Source organism: Macaca nemestrina, chromosome 16 (assembly GCF_043159975.1).
Source record: "Macaca nemestrina isolate mMacNem1 chromosome 16, mMacNem.hap1, whole genome shotgun sequence".
Lineage (NCBI taxonomy): Eukaryota > Metazoa > Chordata > Mammalia > Primates > Cercopithecidae > Macaca > Macaca nemestrina.
The window spans coordinates 49,199,257-49,218,014 of record NC_092140.1 but is presented as its reverse complement, the minus strand read 5'-3'; the positions used below and the strand labels follow the sequence as shown (position 1 = coordinate 49,218,014).

Here is an 18,758-nt window from a genome sequence, read left to right as displayed (position 1 = left end):
ACAAACAAGTGGGAAAACATTCCAACCTCATGGATAGGAAGAATCAATTTCATGGAAATGGCTATACTGCCCAAAGTAATGTACAGATTCAGTGCTATCCCCATCAAGCTACCATTGACTTTCTTCACAGAATTAGAAAAAAAACTATTTCAAATTTCATATGAAACCAAAAAAAGACCCTATATAGCCCCCCAAAAAAAATCTAAGCAAAAAGAATAAAGCTGGAGGCATCACACTACCTAAATTCAAACTATTCTACAAAGCTACAGTAACAAAAACAGCATGATACTGGTACCAAAACAGATATATAGACCACTGGAACAGAACAGAGGCCTCAGAAATAATGCCACACATCTATAACCATCTGATCTTTGACAAACCTGACAAAAACAAGCAATGGGGAAAGGATTCCCTATTTAATAAATGGTTTTAGGAAAACTGACTAGCCATATGCAGAGAACTGAAACTAAACCTCTTCCTTATGCCGTATACAGAAATTAACTCAGGATGGATTAAAGGCTTAAATGTAATATCTAAAACCATAAATACCCTAGAAGAAAGCCAAGGCAATACCATTCAGGACATAGGCATGGACAAAGACTTCATGACTAAAATACCAAAAGCAATGGCAACAAAAGCCAAAATGGACAAATGGGACCTAACTAACCTAAACAGCTTCTGCACTACAAAAGAAACTATCATTGGAATGAACAGGCAACCTACATAATGGGAGAAAATTTTTGCCATCTGTCCATCTGATAAAGGGCTAGTACTCAGAATCTAAAAGGAACTTAGGCAAATTTCCAAGAAAAAAACAACCCCATCAAAAAGTGGACAAAAGACATGAACAGACACTTCTCAAAAGAAGAAATTTATGCAGCAAACAAACATACAGGGAAAAAAACCTCATCGTCACTGGTCTTTAGATAAATGTGAATCAAAACCACAATGAGATACGATCTCACGCGAGTTAGAATGGCAATAATTAACAAGTCAGAAAACAACAGATGCTGGAGAGGATGTGGAGAAATAGGAATGCTTTTTCATTGTTGGCGGGAGTGTAAATTAGTTCAACCATTATGGAAGACAGTGTGGCAATTCCTCAAGGATCTAGAACCAGAAATACCATTTGACCCAGCAACCCCATTGCTGGGCATATACCCAAAGGATTATAAATCATTCTGCTATGAAGACCCATGCATATGTATGTTTGTTGCAGCACTGTTCACAATAGCAAAGACTTGGAATCAACCCAAATGCCCATCAATGATAAACTGGATAAAGAAAATGTGGTGTATATACACCATGGAATACCATGCAGCCATAAAAAAGAATGAGTTCAGGTCCTTTGGAGGAACATGGATGAAGCTGGAAAACATCATTCTCAGCAAACTAACACAGGAACAGAAAAATAAACACTGCATATTCTCACTCATAAGTGGGAGTTGAACAATGAGAACACATGGACACAGGGAGGGGAACATCACACACAGGGGCCTGTTGGGGGTTGGGGGCCTAGGTGAGGGATAGCATTAGGAGAAATACCTAACCTAGATGACAGGCTTGTGGATGCAGCAAACCACCATGACCTGTGTATACCTGTGTAACAAACCTGCACTTTCTGCATATGTATCCCAGAACTTAAAGTATAATTTTAAAAAAAGAAAGAATCCTATACAAAATATTTGCTTTGAGTCCTTTCTAAGGCCAAAAAGAGCAACCTAAGTTTGGGAAAATCTGCTATAATTCTATGACCAGCTACAAGTTAGCTGGGCCCAATATGAAAATACAGTGTTCTGTGTTAAAATTATTATTAAGAATTTCATGTTGGCAAAGGAGTAGAGCATTAATCCATGTGCTGGACTTTTCTGAGGGCATAGGCCTCTGCAATTTCCCTTAAAAAGACAGGAAGCTGACTGTGGATATCACAATCATATAGAAATTTCTAACTCTCTCTCTCTCTCTCTCTCTATATATATATATATATACACACACACACACATACACACACACATACACACACACATATAAATTTTGAGTATATATATAGAGAGATATATTACATAGAGAGATATATATTAGAGAGAGAGAGAGAGAGAGAGAGAGAGAGAGAGAGAGAGAAAGAGTTTCCTCACCCAACCAACCACATGCTTGAAAATGTCTAAAATGGTGACTTCCAGAAGTTGATTTGACCATGTTCTCAACTGTGGACATTCTATCTAAATTTCAAGGTTCATTTAAAATGTTGCTAATGCCAGGATATCTTCACTGACTGACTGAATTGTGCAAAAGTTTCTGTGTTCTTTATATTTCTATGATTATCTTATGCCATGGAGCAGAATCTGTTTGTGAGATTTAATTGAGTAAGACATGACACCTACCCTCAATTTTTTATTAACTTGGGGAGATAAGAACAGGTAAAAATATGTCAAATATATTAAAGAACAGTTTAATCATTTTTTACAAGCTTACAATGCAGGAAGACTTTAAAGGGGGAAATGATCAAAGTAACCAGGACTAGTAAAAATAACATTGAGCAGAATACTGAAGGATGGAAAAGTAATTACCCAGAGACAGATCATCAAGGGAAGCTGGGAATCTTGAGAAAGAGAATAGACAATTTAAATAGAAATGTTAGAAAATAAACAGATATTGAAAAATTATTGGACTATTGAGCAAGGGAATAACCTGACAATAGTGTGATAAGAAGAATCATATGAGAGCAGAATTCAGTTGAAAGAAAGTGATTGGAGTAAGATGGAGAGTATGCAAAGGGGCAGATGCAAAATTCTAGATGGGGAAGTGGTAAAACTATGAATTTGATGATTGGGGAAAAATGACAGAAATGCATAGGTAAAGACAAAATCATCTGAATTTCCAGTAGCAAACATGGCAAGGCTTGGTAAAATTAAATATAAGGAAATGTTAGGATGTTTCACATATGAGACTGAGAGAATGATTGAAGTTGTAAATCCATGAAGCAGTACATGTATAGCTTCAGTGTAGCTCCACAGGTTCTCAAATTTTTCCATACATAAAGAATGCTCGGTATTCTCTCAAATGTTCTTAAATACGAAAGAACCCTTTCCCAGTTATGCCATTCTGGGAATCAAATATTATTGACCATCTTAAAATTATTCATTTTAATATTGGTTTCATGAACTTGATTTTTAAGTCTAAATACCAGCAATTTTCAATCCAAACTAAAGTTTCTTACCCCTAAAGACTACATTGTTTCCAAGTGCCCAAGAAAGCATATTATGGTATTTTAAAGCTAAATGTAAAGCAATAGGAATTGTAGTAATGTAACTTAATTGCACATAGGCTGGATTATAAATAAAAAAGAAAAGAAGATCAATGCAAACTAAGAGTAATTTATGGTTACATGATTATTGCTTTTTTGCTCTTAGAAGATTTCAGTGGTTAAATTCGAATCCCAAAAGCTATCTTCACTTAAATGTGATATTGATTGTTAAAAGAATATATTGAAATATAATACATAAGTATGACAGAAAGTAAACTGTGTTTCATTACATTAGTTTCTTTTGAACAATTATATTCTAGTTAAAGTATATTGTTCACAGAAGGGCAAAAAAGATGTGTATGCTGTTCCTTGGCACATATCAAAAGATTCCACAATTTATTCGGGCCTCAGTGATATGTTTTGATGACTCTCTTTACAGTTCAGTCATAACATTTTTGTAAATCACAACTGCAATTACCCCAAAAAAGGGCTTAAAATATTTTTACATGTGCTGAATCCTACCATTATGCTGATTTTACAAAGTTTTAAGGATGAGAAATTTAAATACTATATTTAAATTGTATTCTTTATAAAAGTGTTAAAAATTAAAACATAGAAGATGAAAATGCAAAACGAAATGAAAATATTAAATATTCAGGAAAGTGTTTTGAAAACTATTAGAGAATAGCAATGTTACATGTAACTGCTTTAAGTAAAGGTCATTAGAAAGAGGTGTCCAAAAGGTTAGCATAATGAGACTGTGTTAGGCTATTGCAGCACTGGGATTCCTGGGAAAGCTATGACCAATGTGGAATGCTCTTACCATTTTAAATAAAGCTTCATATGCCTTAAACGTGGGAATTCTCTTCAAGAGCATACTGCCTGGCTTCAATTGTCATTATATGGCAGAGGGAGAGAAGGGATTTCTGAGGGAGCCAGAACCTAAACTATTTAGAGCTTTATAGAGTAAAGTCAACATCTTGGAATTGCACTTTTAAGCAAATGGGTAGGCAGTGCAGACTGTGGAAAATTGGTATTATGCACTCCCTGTGGCTTGTATCATTTAGTTGCTGAGCCGCAGAATTTAGCCTAGGTAGAAGCTTCTGGGTGGTACTGAAGGCTGGGACTATGCTAAGGGAAATAAAGCCGATGTTCATCCAAGCATACATTCAATCCAAACTTTCTAATCCTTTGTATGAATGCAATGTAAATATAAAATCTAAAGGAAAACCTCAACAATTTTAATCGGAAAATAGAGAAGATGTTGGAAGTTAAAGGCCTCATCCTCAGTTTAAATCTGCTTTCACTAAATAATTCTTGTATGAGCAGATGTGAAGGAGACAAATGCCAACATGTACATTTTTCTGCCAGTCAAGTATTGATTCTTCCTTATGAAATAATCATAATTCTCATAGAGGTGGATAAGATGAAACTATTTGTAAACCACTTAGTTCATGTTTTCCACTTGGCATGTACATACTTCATAACTGGAAAAATCACATTCATTTGTATAGTAATAGATACACAAAAATCCCTAGGCAAAAGAATACAATATTTGACATATTTTTAGCTATATGCTACTATTGGCTCTTTTTTCAAACTTAACATTGTCTATATTTTCTAAAAATTCTATGCTCAAAGTATTCTTTCCAAACCAATGCTTTCTATTAAACATACACTTTCCCCCACATAGGGAAATATATGCAAGGTATTAAGTAAAAACATTGTATTTTCCAAGATTATTGATTGAACACTTATAATTGGTTGGGATTTTATTGATCAAGGAAAAGAGATTTCAGGGATCCAGCTATGTGCTAATTTTATGACCATCCTTTGTGAAGAAACTGTACAGAATATTTAGTCAATTCTGCTTCTGTAGCCCAGATAACTATTGGTGACTGTTCTGATTCCTCTTTCCCACACATTGGAAAAAGGTTTCCAAGTAATTTATTTTTGTATTTAGTGGACAATTAGAATAAAAATAGCATAAACATTTGAAGTCGTCAGGCCAAACTAGAAAGCAATGGTAACAAGGATTCAGATAAAGTTATTTTCCTTCCACATGATTACTAAAAGAAAAAACAGTGCAAAGATAATATATAAGATCCAATGTCAGTTCCCCACATTACTGGGGAGCTTTCTACTATGGCCCTTGTTCCTAATAGAAGAGCTCAGCTGGGTGCAGTGGCTTAGACCTGTAATCCCAGCCGAGGTGGACAGATCACGAGGTCAAGGGATCGAGACCATCCTGGCCAACATGGCGAAACCCTGTCTCTACTTTTAGCTGGATGTGGTGGCGCACACCTGTAGTCCCGGCTACATGGGAGGCTGAGGCAGGAGAATCGCTTGAACCTGGGAGGCACAGGTTGCAGTGAGCTGAGATCGCACCACTATACTCCAGCCTGGGTGAGAGAATGAGATTCCATCTAAGAAAAGAAAAGAAAAGAGCAGAAAAGAAAAGAAAGGAAAGAAAAGCTCCCAAACTTTTGTTGTCTTGGCATAGTATACAGAGATATATCAGGTGAGAGAAATCTAGAAATAGGGGATTATTGCTGAAGGAGGAGGAAGTAATCTTACACATCCATCCAACAAATGTAGAGAAATAGTTCCCGTGCCACTTAAATACTCCTTTTTGTATTTCGTTTTCTGTCATCAAGTCTACTTGGGAGTTGGTGCAGTAAGAGAATCGCCTACCAAACCACAGGAAGGGGAAACTATAAAAAGTGCCACTATTTGCTCCTTTCTCTTGGATGTCAATATCCCATTGTGGCAGAAATGTAGTAGGTAGTTGTATGAGTTTTTACTGTCAATATTTAATTCATTTTTTGTTTCATTCATTTGACTAACACTTTTATGGACACTGTTAAATAAAAACTTAAGCTACTCCTGTAATTAGTACTACTACTACTGTTACCATTTTAACTGTCATTATTTAATAATACTATTTCTAAGGCATTATTCTAAAGGCTTTACATTTGTTTATTCAATTCTAATAACAATGGTATGAATAAGTGTTATTAATGTACCCATTTTACAGATGATTAGTTAATATTTAAGAGGCGTGTAATATACCTGAAGACACATATGTTTAAAGTGGTAAAAATAAGATGTGACTTTGTGTATCTATGTGATTCCTAAGTGAATATGTTTTAATTCTACATGGTTCTATTCTTATTCATTAGCAAATTATTCTTTACTCTCAAAAAACAATTTTTTATTATCCATTAAGTTCTGGGGTACATGTGCAGAATGTGTAGGTTTGTTACATAGGTATATACATGACATGGTGGTTTACTGCACCCATGAACTCACCTCCTACATTAGGCATTTCTCCTAACGCTAGCCCTCTCTAGCCTCCCATCCCCTGACAGGCCCTGGTACGTGAGGCTCCCCTCCCTGTGTCCATGTGTTCTCATTTTTCAACTCTCACTTACAAGTGAGAGCATGCAGTGTTTGGTTTTGTGTTACTGTGTTAGTTTGCTAAGAATGATAGTTTCCAGCTTCATTCACGTTCCTGAAGAGGACATGAACTCATCCTTTTTTATGGCTGCATAGTATTCCATGGTGTATATGTGCCACATTTTCTTTATCCTGTCTATCATTGTTGGGCATTTGGGTTGGTTCCAAGTATTTGCTATTCTGAACAGTGCCTCAATAAACATACATGTGCATGTGTCTCTTTATAGTAGAACGATTTATAATCCTTTGGGTATATACCCAATAATGGGATTGCTGGGTCAAATGGTATTTCTGGTTCTAGATCCTAGAGGAATCGTCACATTGTCTTCCACAATGGTTGAACTAATTTACACTCCCGCCAACAATGAAAAAGCATTCCTATTTCTCCACATTCTCTCCAGCATCTGTTGTTTCCTGAATTTTTAATGCTTGCCATTCTAACTAACATGAGATGGTATCTCACTGTGGTTTTAATTTACATTTCTCTAATGACCAGTGATGATGAGCTTTTTTTCCATATGTTTCTTGATCACATAAATGTCTTCTTTTGAGAAGTGTCAGTTCATATCCTCTGCCCACTTTTTGATGGAGTTTTTTTTTTTTTTTTTTTTTTTTTTTTTTTTTCTTGTAAACTTGTTTAAGTTATTTGTAGATTCTGGATATTAGCCCTTTGCCAGATGGAAATATTATCTCATTCTGTAGGTCACCTGTTCACCTTACTTAGAACCAACCTAAGTGCCCATCAATGATAGACTGGATAAAGGAAATGTGGCACATATATACCATGGAATACTATGCAGCCGTAAAAGGATGAGTTCATGTCCTCTGCAGGGACATGGATGAAGCTGGAAACCATCATTCTCAGCAAACTAACATAGAAACAGAAAACCAAACACCGCATGTTCTCCCTCATAAGTGGGAGTTGAACAATGAGAACATACAGACACAGGGAGAGGAACATCACACACTGGGGCCTGTTAGTGGGTGGGGGGTTAGGGGAGGGATAGCATTAGGATAAATGCCTAACATAGATATGGGTTGATGGGTGCAGCAAACCGCCATGGCACCTGTATACCTATGTCACAAACCTCCACATTCTGCACATGTATCCCAGAACTTAAAGTATAATACAAAAAAATTAAAAATAGACAATAAAGGATGACTCAAAACAGGAGCCAAGACACTCAGTACGAGGGCATAATCCATAGCGATACCTCATTTCCTGAGCTGTATAAATTTTCTGTGTGCACTTCACTGGATTTAGTATTGTTAGGGGTCAGTGATGAGTATAGTTTTCCACACCCGCTTCTTCTTTGGAATGCAAGTGCCTATCTTAGTTCTAGGGTTCCCTGTGTCATCTCACCATTGTATGTCAAATGTGTACATGTGTTTGAAAGCAGATAACTTATGTCTTTATATAACAGATGTGTAAATAAAAAGCATAACACTTAGAGGATCCTCATCTGCAACTGACCTGATTCAGATGATGAGAGTTTAAGCCTGCTGGCCTAAAGGAATAAAACTTTGGGAATGAGATACTTGGCATAAATGAGGGTGTGAATTGTTAGGGCTCAAAGGGAGGACTATGGTGATTAGTTTTCAAACATGGTCTCTCAATAAACCATATCTCCTGTATTAATGTCCTTAGGTAGTTCTCTTCAATATCAAACCTGTGCTGGTATATGACTTGTTTGAACTGGCAGTATGTGGCAGAAATGATGCCCTGCCAATTTTGAGCTAGAACCTTAAGAAATCTGACATCTTTCGCTTATACCCTTTTGGAATGCTACATAAAAATTTCAACTATCAAATTGGAGTGGCCATTTAAAAAAGGAGAGTAGTGTAACTGCATTGAGAGAAGACTAACTCTCTAGTTTTCCAGCTGATTCCAGGCATCCCAGTGTCCCAGCTGAGCCATATTTCTGCTGTACCTCCCAAGCGTCCAGGTGACTCCAGTGCCATTCAAGAAATGCTGAGCAAAAACTGTACAGATGAGGTGGGAAGATCACCTGAGCCCAGGAAGTCCAGACTGCAGTGAGCCATTATCAGGCCACTGCAGTCCAGCCCAGGTGACAGAGTGAGACCTTGTCTAAAAAAAATATACTTCTTATTTATCCTCACAGAAACTTCACTGTTATATATAATTGTCATAAGATGAACCACATAAATTATTTCTTAATTAATTTTAAGTTAATAGTCCCCGCTGCAATAACATAATGCCATAGATTGGGTGGTGTCAATAACAAACATACATTTCTCACAGTTCTGGAGACTGGGGGTCTGAGTTCAGGGTGTCAACTTGGTCCAGTGTTTTGAGAGGCCCCTTTTCCTCATTAAAAGGTGGCTACCATCTTGTATCCTCACCTAGTGGAGATAGTGAGCTCTGGTATCTTCATCCCCTCTAAGGACAGTAATCCCATCATGGGGCTCCATCCTTATGAACTCATTCAAACCCAATTACCTCACAAAGCTTCCACCTTAAAAGGTGAAGCTTAATGGGCTTAAAATCATAATGGGAGTTAGGGATTAAACATGTGAACTAAGGGGTGGAAAGCACAAAACATTCAGACAACAGCAATAAATAAACTCACAAATTGATTTTGAGCATCTACTAGATTACGTTTAGAGGTTTTCAAGTAACAGATAATGTTGATGGCAGAAGTTAAGCTTATATCTCTTTATTTTAGTTCAATTCTTTTTTCAATTAGCTAAGCTACTTATCCTAACTATATGATTGCTTAAAGTACAGTAGGTCAAATTATGTGTAGCAATTTAGAGAATCCTAAAACACAAAGAATTTGGGAGAATTACTTCTAAATATGCCTAGCAGATGCAATGTAAATATGGATGTAATCATTTTCAAGCACTAGAACCTTTTTCACAGTCTTTGACTACAAAGTAGAGAATTATCACATCCCATCTGGTCTGTGTTATATCTATTAGGTAGTTCTTCTAAAGTAAATTGTTCAAGGTCAGTCTTTCTGTAGGCTCCCTAATGTGCAAATCTAATAAAGGCTTAACATTACCATATAAAGGGAATTAGCATTGTTTATATCAGATAACTACAAAACAAAGTTGTAAATTGCAAGTGTGGTTTCCATAATGATTTTATCATTAATGTAAAAATGAGTATTTTACTAAAACATTAACATTTTGAAGAAGAATAGAATTTTATTTAATCAAGAATAGTTTCTGCACAACAGTAGATTGATACTTTATTTTCTTCTACCCCTATATTTAATATTTGAAACAAATATATCATTTCCCCTTTCTTTCCAGCATTTTATTGCCAGCACAAAATTCTGGTTAAGAATTATCTTGTGTGTTTTAGAGAGAGACTATATATGAAAGAATACACCCTCAAATACTTTTTTATACACCCTCAAATACTTCTTTACCAGATGTGTTTCATTTCTCATTTATGACCTAACTATATATTTTTATTGGAATGCTTTTAATGCAAAGTTACTGGAAATTTTAAATTTAACTTTTCTAATTTCCCCTTAACTGTTGGTTGGCTCGTTTGTATTAAATCTATGTCTACAGTAGAGTAAAACAACTGATAAATTCTAACAACTGATAATATAGGAGTCAACCCTAAATAAACAGACAAATAATCTAGTTAGTGAAGACAAAACGATAGGTTTTATTAAGTATTCATTTTCCAGGAATATATTTTTCTGTTAAAAGTTGTAAATACTACATTATTAAAATCAAAGTATCAAAGCAAAGAAAATTGCCTTAAATGTTATTTGTAGTTAAAACACTAATAGCAATGGAATGAGAATCAGACTGGCATCAAACTTCTCATCAGCAACAGTGTTTGTTGAGAATATAATATAATAATGCTTTAAATTTCTTATGGAAAAATCTTTCAAACTAATATTCAACTATTTATCAACTTTGGACATTCAAGAGCTCACAAGCTTCACCCTTTACAAATATCTTAGGAAGTTCTATAGAATTCATTTTCCAAAATGAGGTACTAAACAAAAGTAAAATATATGAATCCAGAATGTATAATATACTTCCCAGTGAGTAGACAGAACCTTATAGAATAACAGATCTGCAGTAAGGCAGAAGATAATTTATTTCAGATTAAATTTGAAAGAGAACTCCAGTAGACAGCCCATTTTCAACCAATAACTTCATAAAGTGGCAAAGTAAAAACAATAGCAATCAAATTTAAAGAATACAGATATTTGGGTCAAAATTATTGAATCTGATGAAATCAAATTAGCCAAGAAATAAATCAAATTAGAGAATCTTCATTTAAAAGTCATACATAGTAAACAATGCTATTAAAGCAATTGCAAGAACTAGATTCGGAAGGATGGGCTTAATAAATTGTTTCTTTAGCCTTAGGATGCTTGAAGACTTAATTCTTATTCTAATCCTTCTTAACTCTAACTCAAGGTATTTATACCTATATCTTTGGAAGTACTTAGATTACTCTGTATTGACCTAGTAGCTGTATCTCATTGTCAATATTGGTGGGTTTTTTTTTTTTTTTTGGTCTAATTCATAATCAGTTAATAACTTATAATTGATTAGTTACAGCAGCACAAGAGGATTGGACCACATACTCATTAGGATACTACTTGACTAGATAATTCAAAAACTGAAGAGATCTCATAGCTGATGGTATCATTGTGTTGAGGTAACCATCACTCATCTAGCCTTGTTCCTGTGACTACATGTGTCGAAAATGCTGTGCAATTCAATAACCTCAGCTGCTCTGCTTGGGATCCCTGAGGTTTTTGCTCTACTCTTGCTGCATAGACTGTGTCACCTCCCTGTTATCCTTCCTAACAGTGAAGTAAACTTTTTAGGGAGAAACCTAATGTGTTAGCTCTCTTTGTCCAAGAAGCAAATGCCTACACACAATTACACATGCAAGAGCTTTACTGGTTAAAGAAAAGTGAAGGGCATCTAGAATAGGCAAGGAGCACCTTCCGACTGTAATACATGCCAAACTCCTGTGAAGGAGCCCGAAATTAGTTAAAAATGGAATCAGATGAGAAGTTTCTCAGACTGCAGCAGTGTTTCTGAAGAAGGTTTCAGGCAGGCAAATGAATCCTTGAGGCTAAATTGCCTGTTAGAAGAATTCTTTGTCTTGTAAAATTGGTCCTGCTTAGTACCATGGCCTTTTTCAGTCACTGGGAAATGGAACAACCTTCAGGAAATGTGGCTTTAGCACAAAAGCAGAGGTGGATCCAGAATAGTAGTTACTTGGCCATTAATCAAGAGGTTCCCTGTGTAGAAGTTCTGAGACTCTTATTTTAATGGGTATTACAATCCATCCCTTTGACTCATCGTTGTACTGATACATATCACACAATTTCCAGAACCAGCTCATCCATGGCTCTCTTGGTATATATTCTTACAAGGAAACTTGGAAGGGGCAGATCTGTGCAACAAATATAGCCCGTTTTGCTGCAATTAGTATCAAGGCTATCAATGGCACTTACTGCCTTCCTCTACTATTCATCCTAAATCCTGTTCATATTCATCTGTCTCCTTGCATATTTTGGTAGGTTACTTGATGGTGTGATCCAAACCTACATCTTTGTCAAAAATTAGCTTTTGAAAATAACATGTTTTTAGATTGGGCTACTGCAAGTGTCCATTCAGAAATAGTGGGACAAGGGAGTACTAGGAGGCGTCTTAGCGGATTACCTGGATTCCATATATATCTGTATTAACCTGACCTCATTATGTAAAGCAATCCTACCTCCTCCTGCTTATTTTAGTCAATCATGCCTGCCACAGTGATGTTTATTCCACTAGTTGATGGTCCTTGAACACAAGAAGTTCACAGTGCTTAGGTGGAAGCTGTCATTCAATCGAACATTATCTGTGTCCTATGGCGGAAAAAAAAAAAAAAAAGCCCTATTTGGGGAAAGAATATCTGCCCCTGAGGAATGGAAAGCAGAAAAAGTCCATATGCATCTTGGGAAATAACGTTGGGAACACTCTTACTTCTACCACACTGTTTCCAGACCAATTTATTCTTCATATTGAGCATACAGAGCTATATAGAAGCTTCTGATTTGAAGCTTATATTCTGTATTGTAAAAGATAAAAAGCCTTTTGCCTTTGAGCTTGTGATTGATCTATGCTTTTAGAAGGCAGCTCCATGACATCGTCTGCTTCTGAATAGTACACCGATGGTACAACAAGTGGATCCTATGCTTACAAGAAAACTACACTCATACCCACTTTGCTATGAAGTGAGTCTCCAGGTTTTATACAATGTAGTCTGGTATCCAGTTGTAAGCAGAACTCAAAGATGATCCCCAAGACTCATATTGCTTCATATGCACAACTACATAATCCAGAACAAAACATTCTAATTTTATTACTTCCTATGTGCCTTTTGGAAATATCTCATGGTATATTAATCTCTGTCGCAGATGTTATATTCTTGATGTGGGAGGACATGGTTTTATAGTTTATTTTGGCCTCCCACACCATGATAGCTGTTACTCCAAGGCCTAAGATCAGTTGAAACTGGCAATATCCTCCACTTGAGTGTGGGTAGGCCTTAACTAATCAGATGTATGTTCTAAAAATGGGTCTAGAGAACAGAGAGAATATAAGTCAGAGATACTTGAAGATGCATCAGATGATCTCCTGTTGGTCTTAAAGAAGAAAACTGCTATGTCTTTAAAAATCATGTCACAGAAAATAAGAGACAGCCTCTAGAAGGCAAGAGTAACCCCCAGCTGACAACGATCAGGGTCCTCTATGCTACAATTACAAAGAAATGAATTTCTGCCCATGATGGCATGAGCATGGAGAAGACTCTGAGCTCCAGGAAGGAGCACAGAAAACACTTTAAACTCAGCCTTTGTAAGACTCTAAGAAGAGATTCCAGCTAAGCTATGCCTGGACATCTTATTTACAGAAACTATAAAGTAATAAATGGATGTCATTTTAATCTACTAAATTTGTGAAATTTTGTAATGCTCAAATAGACAACTGATGCAGTTTCCATGCCTGTGGAAAAGGCGTGTGAAAGCTCGCATGCAGTAACATTGGTTATAGCTCTGTAAGCAGGAAAGCCAAATTTATACTTGGTATATCTATTCACTCCTATGAAGACAAACCTGGCTCTTCTACAAAAGTGAAGGCCCAGTGTAGTCTATTTGCTGCTAAGTAGCTTGCTGGTATACTTGAGGAATAGCATCATTTCAGTGCTTCAGAGCAGGTCTCTGTTCATGAAAAATTGGGCATTACAAAGAGATAGTAGCTAGATTGGTCTTGGTTAGTGAATGTCAACGTTGCTGAGTAAATTATTTGTGTTTATTACTGCCACTGCACTGTGAAGTCAGGTTCTATTGCTAAATAAGACGCACAGAATATAAATGAAAATACTTACAAATATATAGTTTACTCCAGGAAAAGACTACAGTATATTAGTGACAGTATTAAAGTAAACATATACATTATAGCCAAATGCTAACTCATAGTGAGGGGTCTAGAGACATCAGATGTGAGCTCCTATTTTAATCCATCTCAAAAGCCCATGAATGGATGCATTTTTTTCTTGGATCAGGAACCACCATTATGTGCAGGGAACACCTTGGAATTCGGGAGCTCAAAATGGTGTCTTGGCTGGAGACTTTTTATTTGGCTGCTTATGCAACATATTTATGCTGCATAACCAGTTTTATCAGCAGAATCCTCCAGGGTGTCACTGAAACCAGGTGCAAATCATCAATCTCATTGTTATCAATAAACAATCCCAACTAACTGGAATGAATGGTCCAGAAACTCTTCAGACCCATGGTTGCAAAGCAACACTATTAATCAGTTATATTTTGTGCCTTGAGTAAGGGTCATTATCATAAACAAATTTTAGCAAAGCATCCTAAGATAATTACAAACCTGCTGTAATTAACCTTGAGAACACAGACACGGCCAGTCTATTGGTGCATGCCAGTTCAAAATAGCATATGATGAAGTCTGGCTAACATCAACTGGCCAGGTCATTCTGTTTGTTTAGTAATCCAGTGACACTTCCATGGTGGTGTTTTATAATGAGCATCTGCACTTGGTGCTAATTTCCACATGCCACACATCCATGTGACTCTATCCAGAGAAATTTGTCTCTGATTTGTCTCTCCTTTTTTTCTAGGCCTCTGGCCAGATGAGTTGTAACTGGCCAGAAATCTACATAGACCTTGGAGCAGTTCTACCACCACATAAATTAGAATACTAGCACTTTCATCAGCTCTGACTGCTGGGAAATAATTTCTTTCAACTGTGATTCATGGCCAATTGAATGTGGCTGTAATGCTGATGCCATTCATGTACAGTTAGCACCCACATACTGAGTGAACCCATTCATAAGTGAACCGATGGCTTATTCCTTCTTTTTCAATGGAACACACAGGGACATCCATACAAAGAGAGATGTGAAGTAAGAAGGTTTTTGTTTGTTTGTTTTGTAACTAGAGTGGTAAGAATAAGAATCTGGGCTACCCAGCCAGTAAAGTGTGCCTGTGTCCTATTTCTCAAGCTTAGTCCAGGATATATAATTTCGCATTATGACTACTGATTAGTCTTTCCAGCCTCATAACTTGCTGAATCTGGCAAAAAGCAGCTTATAATATCAGTTCCATTTGCACAATCACTTGCTGCTTAGGTGTTCTGTCTCTACTAGTGATATGGTTTGGCTGTGTTCCCACCCAAATCTCATCTTGAATTGTAACTCCCACAATTCCCCTGTGTCATGGGAGGAACCTCAGGGGAGGTGATTGACTTATGGGGGTGGGTCTTGCCCATGCTGTTCTCATGATAGTTAATAAGTCTCATGAAATCTGATGGTTTTGAAAATGGGAGATTCCCTGTACAAGCTCTCTTTTTGCCTGCTCCCATCCATGTAAGATGTGACTTGTTCCTCCTTGCCTTCTGCCATGATTGTGAAGCCTCCCCAGCCATGGGGAGCTATAAGTGCATTAAACCTCTTTTTCTTGTAAATTGCCCAGCTTGGGGTATGTCTTTATCAGCAGCATGAAAATGTACTAATACAGTAAATAAGTGCCAGTAGAGTGGGGTGCTCTGAAAAGATACCCGAAAATGTAAAAGTGATCTTGGAACTGGATAACAGGCAGAGGTTGGAACAGTTTGGAGGGCTCAGAAAAAGAAAGGAAAATATGCAAAAGTTTGGAACTTCCTAGAGACTTGTTGAATGGCTTTGACCAAAATGTTGATAATGATATGGACAATGAGATCTGCTGAGGTGGTCTCAGATGGAGAAGAGGAATTTGTTGGGAACTGGAGCAAAGGTGACTCTTATTATGTTTTAGCAAAGAGAATGGCAGCATTTTGCCTCTGCCCTAGAGATTTGTGGAACTTTGAACTTCAGAGAGACGATTTAGGGTATCTGGTGGAAAAATTTTCTAAGCAGCAAAGCATTCAAGAGGTGACTTGGGTACTGTTAAAGGCATTCAGTTTTAAAAGGGAAACAGACCATAAAAGTTCAGAAAATTTGCAGTCTGACAATGCATTAGAAAATAAAATCCCATTTTCTGAGAAGAAACTCAAGCCTGCTGCAGATATTTGCATAAGTCATGAGGAGATGAATGTTAATCACCAAGACAATGGGAAAAAAGGTCTCTAGGGCATGTCAGAGAATGTGAGGCAACCCCTCCCATCACAGGCCTGGAGATCTAGAAGGAAAAAATGATTTTGTGAGTGGGGCTAAGGGTCGCTATGCTGTATGCAGTCTAGGGACTTGGTCCCCAACATCCCAATTGCTCCAGCTGTGACTAAAATGGGCCAAGGTACAGCTAGGGCCTTGGATTCAGAGGCTGCAATCCCCAAGCCTTGGCAGCTTCCACATGGTGTTCAGCCTGTGAGTGTACAGAAGTCAAAAATTGAGGTTTGGGAACCTCTGCCTAGATTTCAGAGAATGTATGGAAATACCTGGATGCCCAGGAAAAAGTTTTCTGAAGGGACGAGGCCTTCATGGAGAACCTCTACTAGGCAGTGCAGAAGGAAAATGTGGGGTCAGAGCTGGCACACAAAGTCATTGCTGGAGCACCACCTAGTGGAGCTGTGAGAAGTGGGCCACTGTCCTCCAGGTTCCAGAATAGTACATCCACTGACAGCTTGCATCACATGCCCTGCTAGATTTTGGACTTGCAAGAGGCCTGTAGCCCCTTTGTTTTGGCCAGTTTCTCACATTTGGAATGGCTGTATTTACTCAATGCCTGTACCCCCATTCTATCTAGAAAGTATCTAACTTGCTTTTGATTTTACAGGCTCACAGGCAGAAGAAACTTGCCTTGTTTCAGATGAGACGTTGGACTGTGGCCTTTTGAGTTAATGCTGAAATGAGTTAAGACTTTGGGGGACTGTTGGGTAGTCATGATTGGTTTTGAAATGTTAGGACATGAGATTTGGGAGGGGCTGTGGGGAATGAAATGGTTTGGCTCTGTCCTACCAAAATCTCATCTTGAATTGTAACTCCCACAATTCCCATGTGTTGTGGGAGGAACCCGGTGGGAGGTGACTGAATTACGGGGACGAGTCTTGCCTATGCCGTTCTCATGATAGTTAATAAGTCTCAAGAAATCTGATGGTTTTGAAAATGGGAGATTCCCTGCACAAGTTCTTTCTTTGCCTGCTGCCATCCATGTAAGATATGACTTGCTCCTCCTTGCCTTCCACCATGATTGTGAGGCCTCCCCAGCCATGTGGGACTGTAAATCCATTAAACCTTTTTCTTTGTAAATTGCCCAGTCTCAGGTATGTCTTTATCAGCAGTGTGAAAACAGAGTAATACAGCTAGGCTTCAGTGACATGCCACAAACTCTTCTGCAAAAGGTATATAAGCCTAACCTGCAGAGATTATGTTCTCGCACAGGAAGAGACTAGTTTCAGAGGTATATTTGGCCTTGTCCAATATTGTAGCTTCCACTCCACAGGCTAAGGAATCAATGTAGGAATTATTCCTAATGGCAAGTCTCACAGTACTAATTACAGCCTTGTGGATTAAGGTATTGACTACTAGATAAGTCTGCAGACCTAGTTGGCTCACTGTTAACTACTTTAGCTGGGACTTCATTTTTCCTTATCCTTATAAGACCCACTTCTAATAAAGGAGCTACAAAACATTTGTGTCTCTGAGTGGCAGTGTCAATCAGACCTTTTGTCTGATAATCCTCATAGTAACTGGAGTTACCCTTTCCCCAGTGTAGTACCCTCTGAGCATATGGTTGTAGTCTTTGGTGAAAGACTAGGGGAGCCATTGCAGTAAATAATACCTGTGATATTAAAATAGATATGCTTTGTTTATGAAGAAATATTCAGGTTTTGGTGGCCAGAAGGAAAGACTGCCTCACAATATCTGTGTTACTTTTCCATAGAAAGAAGTGATTGCCCTGAAATTCCTTGTGAGCTAGGTAAATCATTTCCAAGCCTAGAGAGAAAGAGTGTTTGTGCTTTCTCTGCATTCTCCTGCCACTTTCCCTGGCAGAATGCAGAGAAAGACGATGCCCTGGGATGGGAGTTTTTCAAAGTGTGCAACAACATTAGCAGGATCTAGAAATATGCTAGAAGCAAATTATCTGGCCTGCCTCTAACTTTGTGAATAAAAGCTACTGGGTGGGAGGATGGGGTGAAAGCAATCTTTGTGTCAGTATGTTTTCCAGTTACTTTGAGGTCACAGCAAAATTCAAAAATGCCAGCCCTAAGGGACTATAGAGACAAAGGTTGGCAGGAGACTAGAGCCCTGAGTCACCATGTACAACAAAGCCCCTGCTATCCAAGAGCAGCGCTATGAACTGTGAGTGACAAATAGATTCCCTTTTTAGAACTGTTGTATAATTTAAGCCTCTTTTTATAGTAGTTTTGGATTACCATAGCTAACACAAAGACAAAATAAGAAAATAGTGATGAAGTATACTTTGAAAAAGACAACTGGTTAAGAATAGATGAGGTAGGATCATAACCAATGTGGGCACAGACGTAGCAAATGGATTGTTTGAGTTAGGAAAAATTTTACAGTCTGTGTAACCTGATGGTGTATTTGCAGTTTGAA

General features: G+C 37.5%; 1 long non-coding RNA gene across 1 annotated transcript in view; it reads right to left on the bottom strand.

Moving 5' to 3' along the window:
- The window catches only part of LOC105464729 (uncharacterized), a 169,128-nt gene extending 160,033 nt beyond the window's left edge, over positions 1 to 9,095 (bottom strand). Inside the window, exon 1 of the long non-coding RNA XR_976959.2 lies at positions 9,068 to 9,095. This is a non-coding gene — a long non-coding RNA (uncharacterized lncRNA). The remainder of the gene's footprint in view (positions 1 to 9,067) is intronic.
- Positions 9,096 to 18,758: the final 9,663 nt, after the last annotated feature.